We start from the raw sequence: 12,935 nt of genomic DNA on the forward strand, positions 1-12,935 counted from the left end.
GAGAGGTGAAGTCATTCAAGGGCCATACCAACCCTACAAATGGGTCCCCCGTGATACTCAACACCACAAACACCTATCTGATACCCCTGAGAAATCTGTGGGACTGGCAGCCATGGAAAATTATGATGAGGACTGGGACCAACTGGGCTCCATTCCTTTGGGCCCCCAGGAGCCTATGTTCTGAACAGGACCATAGGGAAGCCAACCTATGGACTTTATGGTGGACACTGGAGCTCACCATTAGGTGGTGACCCAACCTGTGGGCCCACTTTCAATGAAACAGACCACAATTGTAGAGGCCACAGGCAACAAAGCTCGTCATCCTTTCCTGTTGCCCCAGCATTGCAACTTAGCAGGCCACGACGAAGTGACCCATGAGTTCCTGTACATGCCAGATTGCCCAGTGCCATTGATGGGTTGGGACCTGCTGGGAAAACTCTGGGCCCAGATAACTTTTGATGCAAGAGGCCAGGCAGCCTTATCATTGGGAAAACCTGAAGCAAGAATTTTAATCCTCACACTTCCCCAGAAAGAGGAGTGGCATCTCTTCAGTCTAGTAAAGGCACCACAACAGGGACCAGAGCTTCTTTTCCAAGTACCAGAAGTTCGGGCAAAGGACAATCCACTTGGCCTAGCCCAAAACATCCCCCCAGTGATGGTGGAATTAAAACTGGGAGCCATACTGGTACACCTGACACAATGTCATAGTCCTCATAAGGCACAACTTGGAATTCAAAAACTTTTGGACAGACTTTTGCAACATGGGATTCTCAGGCCTTGCCAATCACCATGGGATGCACCTCTTTTGCCTGTCCAGAAACCAAGAACTGGTGATTACTGGCCAGTCCAAGATTTACGTGCAGTGACTCAAGCCACAGTCACCTTACATCCTATGGTCCCCAATCCGTTTACTTTCCTAAGTCTGCTCCCGGTGGAGGCAGCACATTTCACATGCCTGGATGTGAAATAAGCCTTCTTTTGCATTCAACTAGCACCACACAGTCAGCCACTCTTTGCCTTCTGATGGGAAGATTCTAATGGGAACAAAGGCCAATTGACCTTAACTGGGCTACCACAGGGTTTCAAAAACTCACCAACCATCTCTGGGACAGCACTGGCTGTGGAGGGCCATCAGTGGGCTGTGTGTGTGTGTGTGTGAACTTTGAGCATGAGCACATGAGTGGACTGGATTGAAGTTGCCTCTCTGTTTGGGCTGGTGACATATGTGTCCTTTTTGCTTGCTGTGATCCCCACACAGCACCTGAGATGGGTGTGGCCTCCCAAGATGTCAGTCAATCTGCTGACCACAAGACAAGCTAGACTCAACCCCCTGAAACCTAAGCCCGCCTCATTTGGGGTGGAACTTTCTCAAGTGTCTTCCTCTCAATAAAAAGGGGCTTCAGAATGTCCTCCTCATCTTTTTTCTGCCTCCCTGTGAAAGCAGGAGCAGAGGAGCCCTCACTGAAGAAACCCAAGACAAAGGTATTTTCTCTGTCTCGGTGTGGTTATTTGGTGCCAACCCAAATTCACCTGGAATGACCCTGAATGATTTAGTCACATGTTGCGGCAGTTGGACTTAAACGCCTTTCCTGCAAAACAATGTGGGTGCACATTGCTCTAATATGATCTGTGCTGGCCAGAACAAACAGAGAGGGCAGCTTCTCACTCGCCTGTGTAAGGCTGGTTACAAAGTTTCAAAGAAGAAAACCCAGATATGTCAAGAAAAAGTCAAGTACCTTGGTTTCTATCTGACTCAGAGACAACAGCCATTGGGCCCCGAGAGGAAACTAGTGATCTGCTCAATTCCAGTCCCTTCAACCCATTGTCAGATTAAAGAGTTTTTTTGGAGGGACTGCTGGATTCTGCCATATATGGATCTCCAACTTTTCAGTTATGGCAAAACCCCTCTAGGAAGCCACAGAGTGGGGAGAACAGGATTCTCTAACATGGGGGCCAACACAGCAAAAAGCCTTTGATGATATTAAACAAGCACTCACCAGTGCACCTGGACTAGGACTCCCTGACCTCACGAAGCCTTTCTTTCTGTATGTCCATGAGTGGTCTGGAATAGCTATAGGAGTCTTAACTCAAATGCTGGCACATGGCACCTTCCAGAGGCCTACCTGTCCAAACAGCTGGACTCTGTAGCCCAGGGCTGGCTACCTTGTTTATGGGCCTTTGCAGCCATAGCCCTTCTGGTGTTGAAAGCTGATAAACTGGCTGTGGGACAAGAATTGGTTGTCAGGGTTCCTCAATGAATTTTGACATTATTAGGCCACAAAAGACAGTACTGGTTGAGTAATGAGAGGATGGTCAAATACCAGGTCATGTTAAGTGAAAATCCACGTATCCATGTTGAAGTCATCCGGACTTTAAACCCAACAACTTTGCTGCCCATTGGACCTGGATGCCCTGATCACACTGTGTTGAGGTCATGGACGAAGTGTTCTCCAGCAGATCAGACCTGACAGACCAGCCCCTCAGGGACCCTCATGCACAGTACTTCACAGATGGAAGCAGTTTCATAAAAGATGGGGTTCGTTTTGCTGGATATGCAGTGGTCACTCTGGACTCCATTGTTGAGGCAGAACCTCTGTCTCAGGAACTTCAGCCTTTTGTGCTGAAGGTTTTTTTTTTTGGGGGGGGGGTGCTCTGACCCAAGAACTTCAATTGGCAGTAGGAATATGGGTAAATATATACACAGACTCAAAATATGCTTTGCCACCCTTCATAGTTCATGGAGATTTGTATAAAGAAAAGGAGCTAATTAACTCAGGAAGAAAAGACATAAAATATGAACAGTAAAATCTTAATCTTTTAGATGCAGCATGGGCTCCCAGGAAAGTTGTGGTTATACATTGCCAAGGCCACCAAAGTGGAAACACTGTGGTTACTCAGGGCAACCGGAGAGCTGACAGAGAGGCCAGATTCGCTGCAGGCAAGAAACAGGGAGGAAATCCAGTCCCAGGTTTAAAAGCTGTCCTTCTGCCTGACCCTCTAACAGAATGGGGGCTAAAATATTCCCAATATGAAAGTAATTGGTTTAAGAGTAAGAAAGGAAGGCATCTCCTGAAAGGATGGTGGAGATTTTCTGATGGCTGTGTAGCCATTCCTGAAGGACTAGCCCTTGCTTTTACCAGACAGTTCCACGGGGGAACATATATTGGTACTTCGGACTGTTCTGAATTGGCATTTCTATGTCCCCTAGATCACAAGCACCTCTTGGGTGATCAGTGAACAATGTGAGGTTTGTGCCTACAACAATTCTCACCAAGGGAAAAGGTTTCCACTAGGAATCCAAACTATAGGAGAAGCACCCTTTGAGGACTTGGAAGTAGACTTCACTGAACTACCATGCTCACAGGGCTATAAATATCGTTTGGTTTTTGTATGCTCTTACTCTGGCTGGGTAGAAGTTTTTCCAACCTGCATTGAAAAGTCTAGGGAGGGAGCCAGGATGCTCCTCTGAGAAATGATTTGATATCCCAATAACTATTGACTCAGATAATGAATGGGCCAGCTTTTGTGGCAGAGGTGATAGAATTATTGGCCAAGAGTTTAAATATCAGATGGAAATTACATACTGACTATAGGCCATAGAGTTCTGGTAAAGTTGAAAGGATGAACAGGACTTTAAAGGCTCAATGGGGTAAGCTGTGTCAGGAGACTCATTACATTGGGGTGAACTTCTCCCTATTACACTGTTGAGGATTAGATCCACTCCCACTAGGAAGACTGGATTCTCTCCTTATGGGATAATGTCTGGAAGGCCTCCCCCACTTATCATGGGATTACAGGGAGACTTAAGAGAAATAGGAGAATTAACCCTGAGATGACAACTTCAGGCCTTAGGGAAGACTTTAGAGGTTTTCAACCAACGGTTAGAGAAAGATTGCCAGTAAGTTTGACCTCAGATGCACACTCCTTCACGCCTGGAGATTCAGTCTGGGTCAAAGAATGGAATATTCAGCCCTGAAACCTATTTTGAAGGGTCCTCTCACTGTTATTTTATCTACCCCAACTGCAGCAGCAATTTCAGAGATATGTCCCTGGGTTCATTACACCAGACTCAAGCCTGCAGCTGTGGACTGGGAGTGCTCTCCAGACCCTGCTACGCCCATGAAGCTGACCATCCAAATAAGGAAGCACTGGAGAAGCTTGAGGATCAGAAGGACAACAGCCCTGCTCTAGTCACTCCCGAAGCTTACTAGCCTCTAGCCTGTGCATGTCTGAAGCTTCAGGAAACTACAGCCCTGCTTCAGCCACTCAGGGGCTGGCTGATCAATGCACAGCATGCACAGTGGAAGATAGACTTACCACCAGGATACATGGCTCTTTCAGCCTCTAAGATAGTTCTTATACTGTAATGCATTGATGCCTCTTACTTCTAGCTGTATATATATAGTTCTCTGTTCCTTTTTTGCTATTGTTTTGATAACAGTAATTCCTACTGACTGGGCTCTTGGTAACAAAACTTCATTTATACTTTTTTATCTTGCTTGTATAGGTTTTCTAGGTTCATTTGGTATTATTAATTTGGCTTTGTTAACTTACACTGTTTAACCTACGCTAATCAAAATGTTGGTCTATCATTTAGTTTGGTTTCCTTTGATAATCTTAGGGGGCTCTGCCCTACTCGTGCCCCAACAGTGGAGATCATGATTATATCTATTATAATCAAGAGGTGATAGAAAACATACATTTAGGACCTGTCCCACCAGAGAGATGCTCTAGGTGGATGACTGTCTCTGGAAAGGACAAAGAGTCTACATGGCTTGGATTGAATCCCAATATAAGGGGGGATATAACTTGCCAGGGAATTTCACTCTTACCAGTGGAATTTGGTATTGCTGGCCACTGGACTTTCAGCCTCTGACATGGGAAAATTTTATAAAAAGTGATCCAAAACCAACTGCCCCAAAACCTACTATAAACCCTTGCCCTGATGCTAAAGTTTATGAGGGGTTGAGTTCAAATCTCAACCTTTCTTTCTTGGGGAAAAAAAAAAAATCTCTTTCTGGACCTAGCAGAGAGAATTGCTAAAAACCTTGGAGTTCAAAACTATTGGGTCTGTGGAGGGGCCCTCATGAGGGAAGAATGACCCTGGACTTGAATTTGTCTAGATGCTTATTCCCTACTAATGTGAAATAAGACCCACATGGAACTAAAAATTGAAAGGCCCCCAAGGCTGGGTCCTCACCTCAGAAGTATTTGGTAAAGAGGTCTTGGCAGATTTGGACCCCACAATACCCAATGGGTAGGTGAAACCCCAAGTAATAGAATATTGTTTGGGAACGCTACCTGGTGGCCAGAGAAACCTACGTGGTTTTGGGCAGATAACCCAGGCTGGCTGGGGATTTATGATTTTATATGCAGAAAGCCCTCTAAGAAAAAAAAATTATTTTTAACCATACCAGTTACCAAGAGATCTCCTTGTATGAGGATCTAGGGCCAAGGAAAGAGAGGTCCATTGAGAAAGGACTTGATCTAGGAGGTCACCAATTTTGGGGTGAAGATGACTGGCCACCCCAGAGGATTATTGCCACTTATGGTCCCACTACCTGGGCACGAGATGGCAGTTGGGGATATAGAAGTCTTATTTACATGCCAAACAGAATTATTGACTTACAAGTTGTACTAGAAATTATTATTAATCAGACTACCACAGCCTTTGACCTCCTAGCCACACCGCAGACCCAGATGCAAGCAGCTATATCTATCAAAACCACTTGGCATTAGGTTACCTACTGGCTGAGAAGGGAAGAATATGTGGAAAGTTCAACAGCTCAGACTGTTGCGTCCAAATAGATGACTATGGACAAGCGTTAAAGACAGCCAAAAACATAAGAAAATCTGCCCATGTGCCAGTTCAAAGCTAGCAGGGCATTAAAGCTTGGGATCCAAACTCCCTATTTGGAGGATGGTGTTTAACTCTTGGTGGATTTAAAAGCTTAAGTGGTATAGTGGGTATTCTGCTGTTAACCTGTTGATTGCTCCCATGTTTGGCTCCACTGTGTTATTAAAACCCTTAGATCTACTGTACAAGCAGTTGTTGAAAGAAAGACAACAACTAAGCTTTTGGCATTATATAATGCTTTAAGCCAAGAAGATGGTTAATTTAAAAGATTAAATTTTAGGAAGCATCCTTAAAGGGAAGAATTGCTGTGGTACACCCCTTTCTAAAGAAAATCACAATTAAGCTTCTCCAGAGACTCTCAGCATAATTGTTCTTAGACCATCAGCAAGGATCTTTGCAAAAGAGTTTTCAGGCAGGGGGTCTGTTTGCAGAAACAGAGTGCTTAAGGGATACTAACTCAAGGTCTTCACAGAGGTGAAAAGGCCTTTACAATCCAATAGATAAGAGTAAATGTCGAATTAGGGCCTTGGAAACCAGATGCCGGGTGGGGAAGGGGAGGAGAACTCTCCCTTTCCCAGGCACGGATTTTCACAGAGTGTCCTTGGGGTTATTTTTGTAAAACCTGGCCTGAGTTTATTGCCCAGAATGGTAGGGAAAAAAAGCTCTACTTTTATGCGGACTTCTGCAGATTGTGAGCCTCTGAGCCCCTCCCTCTACACACTGGCTATAAAGTTCTAAAATTTTCTGAACTCGGGGTTCAGAGGGATTGATTGTTTGTGGTGAAAGCCCCCCCACCCACTGGACTGTTGCAGTTAATAAACCTGCTTCCTGCCAATTCCCTGAAGTCCAGCCTGTCTCCTACTTCACAGCCCCTAGTGAAACCGCTGTGGAGGATCCTCCAAAACTTAAAATAGAATTACCACATGATCCAGCAATTTCATTCCTAGGTGTGTATCAGAAAGAATTGACAGCAGGATCTCAAAGAGAGATTTAAATACCTGTTAGAGTCTGTAAACAAGTCAAAATAACACCTGGCATTTAGCCAGGGGAATGTTAAAGTTCGTAAACAAGTCTGGATGGTGCCTGGCAAAATGCCAGAGGGAGTGGTTTGAGAAGTAACAAAAACAAGCCATTAAGTGTGGAGATTCCTTATTGGTTGACTGATGTATCTAGTTTATGCTAATTAGATAAGCTGTGTGGAATGTATAAATACTGCTCCTGTCCTGCAATAAAAGGCTCCTACTCCTGCTGTATCAAGTACATAAGTTATTCGTCACCCCCCCGGTTATTCTGCTGCAGCCGGACTGCGGCAAATACCCATGCTTATGGCAGAATTATTCATAGTAGCCAAAAAGTGAAAGTAACCCAACTGTCTATCAACAGAAGAATGGGGAAATAAAATGTGATATATATACACACAATGGAATATTATTCAGCCTTAAAAAGGAAGAGAAAAGTGTTTTTTTTTTAAAAACCATCTTCACAGAGGCATTTGCATTTCAAAGGACAGTAGTTAGATCCTTGGGAAAATCCTTTACAATCCAATAGATAAGAGTCAACATTGAATTAGGTCTTTGGAAACCAGCTGGGGGGTGGAGAGGGGAACTCTCCTTTTCCCAGGCACTGGGATGGGTATAAAGGCAAATTTTTATGTTAGGAGTATCTTATCACAATTAAAAACATATTTGAGTAACCTGGAAAATATTATCTGAGGAAAAAAAACCAAGATTGAGAAAATGTATGGAATCAAAATAGAAAACTTTCTCTGCCCCTCCCTTTCCTGGAGTGTCATTCTTGATTCTGTTGGGAATCATATATACAAATATGCAGCTTTAAAATATATGATACGTAGGACTAGGTAATCTGCCTTTTCAACAGTGTCCGCCACCTTTGGGAGACTTTCCCATGTCAGTATGTATGGAGTGACGTCATTTTTAAAAACCATTGCGTAGTATTTCAAAACATCCATGGCATAATTTAAGCATTATTCTATTGATTGACAGTTACATCATTTCTGATCTCCCCTGCTACAGACAATACTGCAATAAACATTCTTTTACTTCCTTATGTTCTTTTAGGAGCACTTATTTAAATATTTTAAAAAGATTTCCTCTTGACCTTCCAGGACCCAGGCTACCCTGCCCGTGTTTTTCCTTGCACTCAGTGGCCAGCCAGCTAGACTGGGCTCTTAAACTCTCTCCTTTCCTTGCCCTCTGCTTTCTTTCTAATCTCTTCCATGTGAAGTGGGCTGCCTTGCTTCTACCAGCAGCTGACGCTGCTGCTGTCTCCCCTCTGCCTAGAAACCCCCAATTAGTCAAGCCTTGTCTCATTGCTTACAAAACGTGTCCCATTTCTTAATCTGGAGCTATTTGGATGTTCCCACCAAAATATCCCTAATGGCAATGAAGAGTGAATGTACAAACTGGGATATTTGGGAAGCACATTGCAAATGGTTACAGGGAGAGGGAAATTTCTTTGAAGTCTCTTGTTTGATCTAGAAATTCTTGTATTAAAAAAAAATGTTTTCAATCCTGTCTTGTTTGGTTAAGCTTGGGTTCCAGGCGATGTTCCAGGTTTGACCTATGGCTTGCAGGGTGTCCCTGGTATCCCAGGTAGACAAATACAATTTGAGTTTTATGTTCCCAACTGGGCCTGAAACTCAGGAAAGGGAATCAGAGGGGGGCTTGCCTTTCTGGCTCAGGGGAGTTGGGTAAATGCAGTGCCTTAGTGGTGGCTGCATTTTCTGTCACTGAGTTGTTCAGCAGAGGGGAAGGGCTAGCGATAGAGAGAATCAAAGCCTTGAATGGCACTATGTATGTGTGGGGCTCATGCCACGCTGATACCTGCTAAAATGTACATTAGTTCCCTAAAGATGTTCTAACAAATCACTACCAACTTCTTGGCCTAAAGCAACACACATTTGTGTGCCAGAAGCCTGCAATCTGTTTCAATGGGCTAAAGTCAGGATGGCCCCAGCTGTCTTTGGAGCCTTTAGTGGGGAGTTTCCTTGCCCCTGAAGGGCACCCGAGGCTGCTTTCATCCTTTAGCTCTCGACCTTTCCCCACCTTCAAAGCCAGCAGCTTGGCATCTTCAAAAGTCTCTTTTTGTCCTTCTTGATTCTGTTTTCATCCTGCCATTTCACTCCTTTTGTTCCCTTTTTATAAGGACACTTGTGATATCATACCTGCTGGGACAATCCAGGATAATCTCCCCATCTCAAGATGTTGAACTTGATCAAGTCTGCCAAGCCTCTTTTGTCTTACAAGGTAACACCCATAGGTTCTGGGGAATAGAATGTGGACTAATGGGCGGGGGGGGGGGGGGTGTGTTTCTTCAGCCCATCACACACTGCAAAGTCCGAGAAGTGACAGCTCGCCTTGGTTGCTACTTATCAGCAATGACTTACACATTGCTGGGCACATGGTTCAGAGTCCCTAACAGTCAGTCATGAAATATGCAACTTTTTTTCTAGAAAAATCCCATATAACATTTTAAAGGAGTCCCGGATTCCTTGAAGTCAACACACAGACTCCTGGTTAAGCATCCTTACTGTAAAAAATTCCAGAATATTCAGCTGCCGCTGAAATTCCAGCGAGGGACCAGGGAAAACCCGGCTGAGTCGCCCAGGCTGAATTGCAAAGCAACTTCACTTCTTTACATTCACGTCGCTTAGTCTCTTTGGACAGCAGGTGGCGCCCGCGTCCGCCTCAGCGCCAAGCTGGTCGGATTCCCAGCACCTGCTTTTGGGAAAGCGGCGTGGAGCGGTCTCGGTCACTGCAGTGTCTACAGAACTGTTTCTCAGTCTCTGCACGTATGGAAAAAGGATGCCCTGTTCAGGGGGCGAGAAGCAGCCCAGGAGGCTTCGCCTTCTTTGCGGCACGCAGCTGGAGACGCCGCGGAGCCTGGTGCTGAGCCCGCAGCAGAAACCCCGCGCACCTGGGCGCGCCCTGCGGCCTCGCCCGGGGCCTGGGAGCAGGGCTCTGGGCAATAGCAGAAAACTCAAAAACCCTTAGGAAATATTTATGAGTTTCCAAAGAGGGAAGATGAAACCTTTCCGATGACTTACAAGCTATGAAAGCAATTGCTGTTTGGTTTCTGGAAACAGTTCCCCAGGGCCATCTCTTTAGTCCTCAGGCCAGGCTGTGGCTCTTTTCTGGCCCTGGGCACGGGTGTGGATGTCCATCGACTTGGCCAGAGGAGAGGCTGAATTTCTCTGAAGCCATTTTAGGCTCTCTGAAGCTTTAAGGCAGAGGTTAGGTAAAAGTTAAAACCTGGAGACAACATATGGGCTTGGGGAGAGAGGAGCACCCTTCCAATTTAGTGTTCGGCAAAGTCAGTCCCAGAAGACAGTAGGTGTTGTAAGCCACCCAGGGATGGGCGATAGGGGGTCGTGAAAACTAGCCCTTTCCCATTGGCATGTGTGTTGGAGTACCTTGCTTCTCAAAGTCTGGTTCATGGACCAATTGCAACATTTCCTAAAAATTCAGATTACTGGGTCTTCTACCTGCTAAAACAGATGGAAGGGGCTGAGGGTGGTGACAACCTCAATATTTTTAATAAGCTCCCTGAATGATCCTCCTATTCTCTGGGTTTGAGAACCACAGCCCCAGCTCTCAGTACCCCAAAGTGGCAGTTCAGATAAAATTCCTTCCACGCAGCTGCTTGGGAGGCTGAGGCAGGAGGATCGAAAGGTCAAAGTCAGCCTCAGCAACTTAGTGAGGCCCTAAGCAACTTAGACCCTATCTCTAAATAAAAAATAAAAAGTTCTGGGGATGTGGCTCCGTGGTTGACCGCCCTTGAGTTCAATTCCTGACAAAAAGAAAAAAGTTCATTTCCCAATTGACTCTAATTCTAGCAGCCAGGGGTGCAAATTAGGTCACCTAAACTGACTAATCCTTATTTCCTGTCTAGTAGTCCTCATCTGTGAAACCTCAGGTTCTCTTTAAAAGTCTTCCCCAATTGTTCTGTGAGCCCCTGCGGGTTCCTTTTCTCCCACTACCTCCCTAATAACTGCTTCCTGCAAGTTTCATTAGAAGTAACCATAAGAGTGACTTCTGCCGTTCTTGTTCCTGGTGCATCTGTGAGCTCTCTCCTTCCTTCAGGGTTAGCCCCAGCCCTCCCAAAGCCTCAGAGACTCAAGGGCTAGATGGAATTATCTTCCCTTTGGGTCTCACTGTGTTCAAGTCCTGCTTTGTTCCAAGCAGAATCCTCCTGTTTCCAATGCAGGATTAGACTTTGTCACTAAGGCCCAGAAGCAGCACTGTATCTACTTCAGTGATTCAAAGTCCTTTGAGGAGGGAGCCTTTCCCAAGATTGTATCCAGTACTTTCTTTGACCCACCAGTTAGCTGGAAACATCTCTCAAAACCGAAAACCAAAAACAATCACAAAAAGCCCTAGGACTCTTGATTTTTCCTGTCTCCGCCAAGTAGATCATGCTGAGCTATTTCCAATACCATTGACCATTGGCCGATCATTTCTTATATTTCCAGCCTTTCTGTGCCCACATTGGCTCATATATTCCTCACAGTGATTGTGTGAAGAAGATTCTACTATTGTGCCTGTTTTATCAATGAGGAAACTGAGGCACAGGGAGGCTAGAACTCTTTTCTGGGACCACACAGCTGGTGAGTAGCAGAACAGGAATTTGAACTGAGCTCTGTCTGACCCCAAGTCCCACTCCTTAGTGACCAGGCTGTCCTGCTACTTTCCCCTGATATCTTCTGGACATTGGAATCTATCAGTCACATAACAATCTAGTAAGAGGGAAAAAATTCAGGGTTGGGGCCAGGCAGTGTAGAGTCTTGTTCAAGCCCTTCACTAGCTTGGTGACCTGGGAAAGAAACTTTCTACAGCCTCAGAGATTCTTGTACCTGCTCAGCCTATCATAAGAAAATGGTGATGAGGCAGCACCGTGGACATGGAACTGCTTGGTTAAGTCCTCTGGACACCTACGCTGTTACCTCTCACTTTCTCTAGATCCTCCTTGTTCAGATCTTCATTTCTAGCCTGTCATCATGGCCTCGGACAAGCACCCCCCACACACACTCCAGCCTGGAGTCCCTTCTCCTGTCACTCTCTTCTGCTGCCCAGCAATCCTTGTGAAACACAATTTGGTTGTCTTCCCTTTTCTATTTGCAGATCTTAGGCAGCTCCATGTACATTGGTGTGGCTCCTAGGGAGGCCTTGACCTCCTCTGGCTTCCTTCCGCAGCCCCATTTCCCCCTGTTTCCTCTGCTTCTGTCTCTTGCCCACGTCTGCTCTGCCAAATCCTTCAGACCCTGCTGAGATGCCATCTCCTCCACAAGTCTTTTCTGATTCTGTGCAGATGGATACGAAACCTTGAATTCCCAAAGCCCTACTCCAGTGGCACCTAGTAATAGCAATAGCTGTTCACTGACCAATTACCATGTGCCCGGCACTATGCTACGTATGTCACATGCCCTACCATAACTGATCTTCCTAACAACCCTCTAAGATGGTATAACTACTCCTACTTCAGAGAGCAGGAAACTGACCCTCAGTTAGTCACTTGCCCCAAAAGACACAATTAGTAAATGGAAGAATCATGACTCTCACCCAGTTCTGACTCTGTGGTTCTAATGTTTAACCCGTGTTACATAAACTTTTTTTTCTACTTTGTGCACAGTTTTTAAAAAGATGTTTTTTTGAGTGACAGTCCTATCTCTCCTTTCAGACTGAAACTGTCATGAGAGCAAAGACTAGCTTTTATTCTCTTTTGAGACAGTGGGATCACAAAGGAGATCAAGGTGATTGAAGATAGTTGTTGAGTGAATGAAAGAACAAATGAGTGAGTGAGGCACTATACATGTGTCAGTGGCTGCTGGGTTTCAGGCGGCAGGTAACACTATAGGAGAGGACAGTCCCTAGGTTTCAGCACTTTTCTTTGGTCGCTGGCAGATTTGGATGCCTCTCTTGAAGACGCAGTCTGAATGAGGCCATCAGCAGGGCCAATGCCGTTTGTCTTTGCTAATCCCAAAGAGGTTTTCTTCCTCAAATAGCTTGTCTCTGAGGATTGTGCATTGAGGAGAGAACAGGAAGTCAAGACCTGCAGAGTT

The sequence above is a fragment of the Marmota monax genome, unplaced genomic scaffold (genome assembly GCF_021218885.2).
Source record: "Marmota monax isolate L192 unplaced genomic scaffold, Marmota_monax_Labrador192_F-V1.1 WCK01_AAM20220418_F8-fsc00236, whole genome shotgun sequence".
In the NCBI taxonomy this organism is placed as follows: domain Eukaryota; kingdom Metazoa; phylum Chordata; class Mammalia; order Rodentia; family Sciuridae; genus Marmota; species Marmota monax.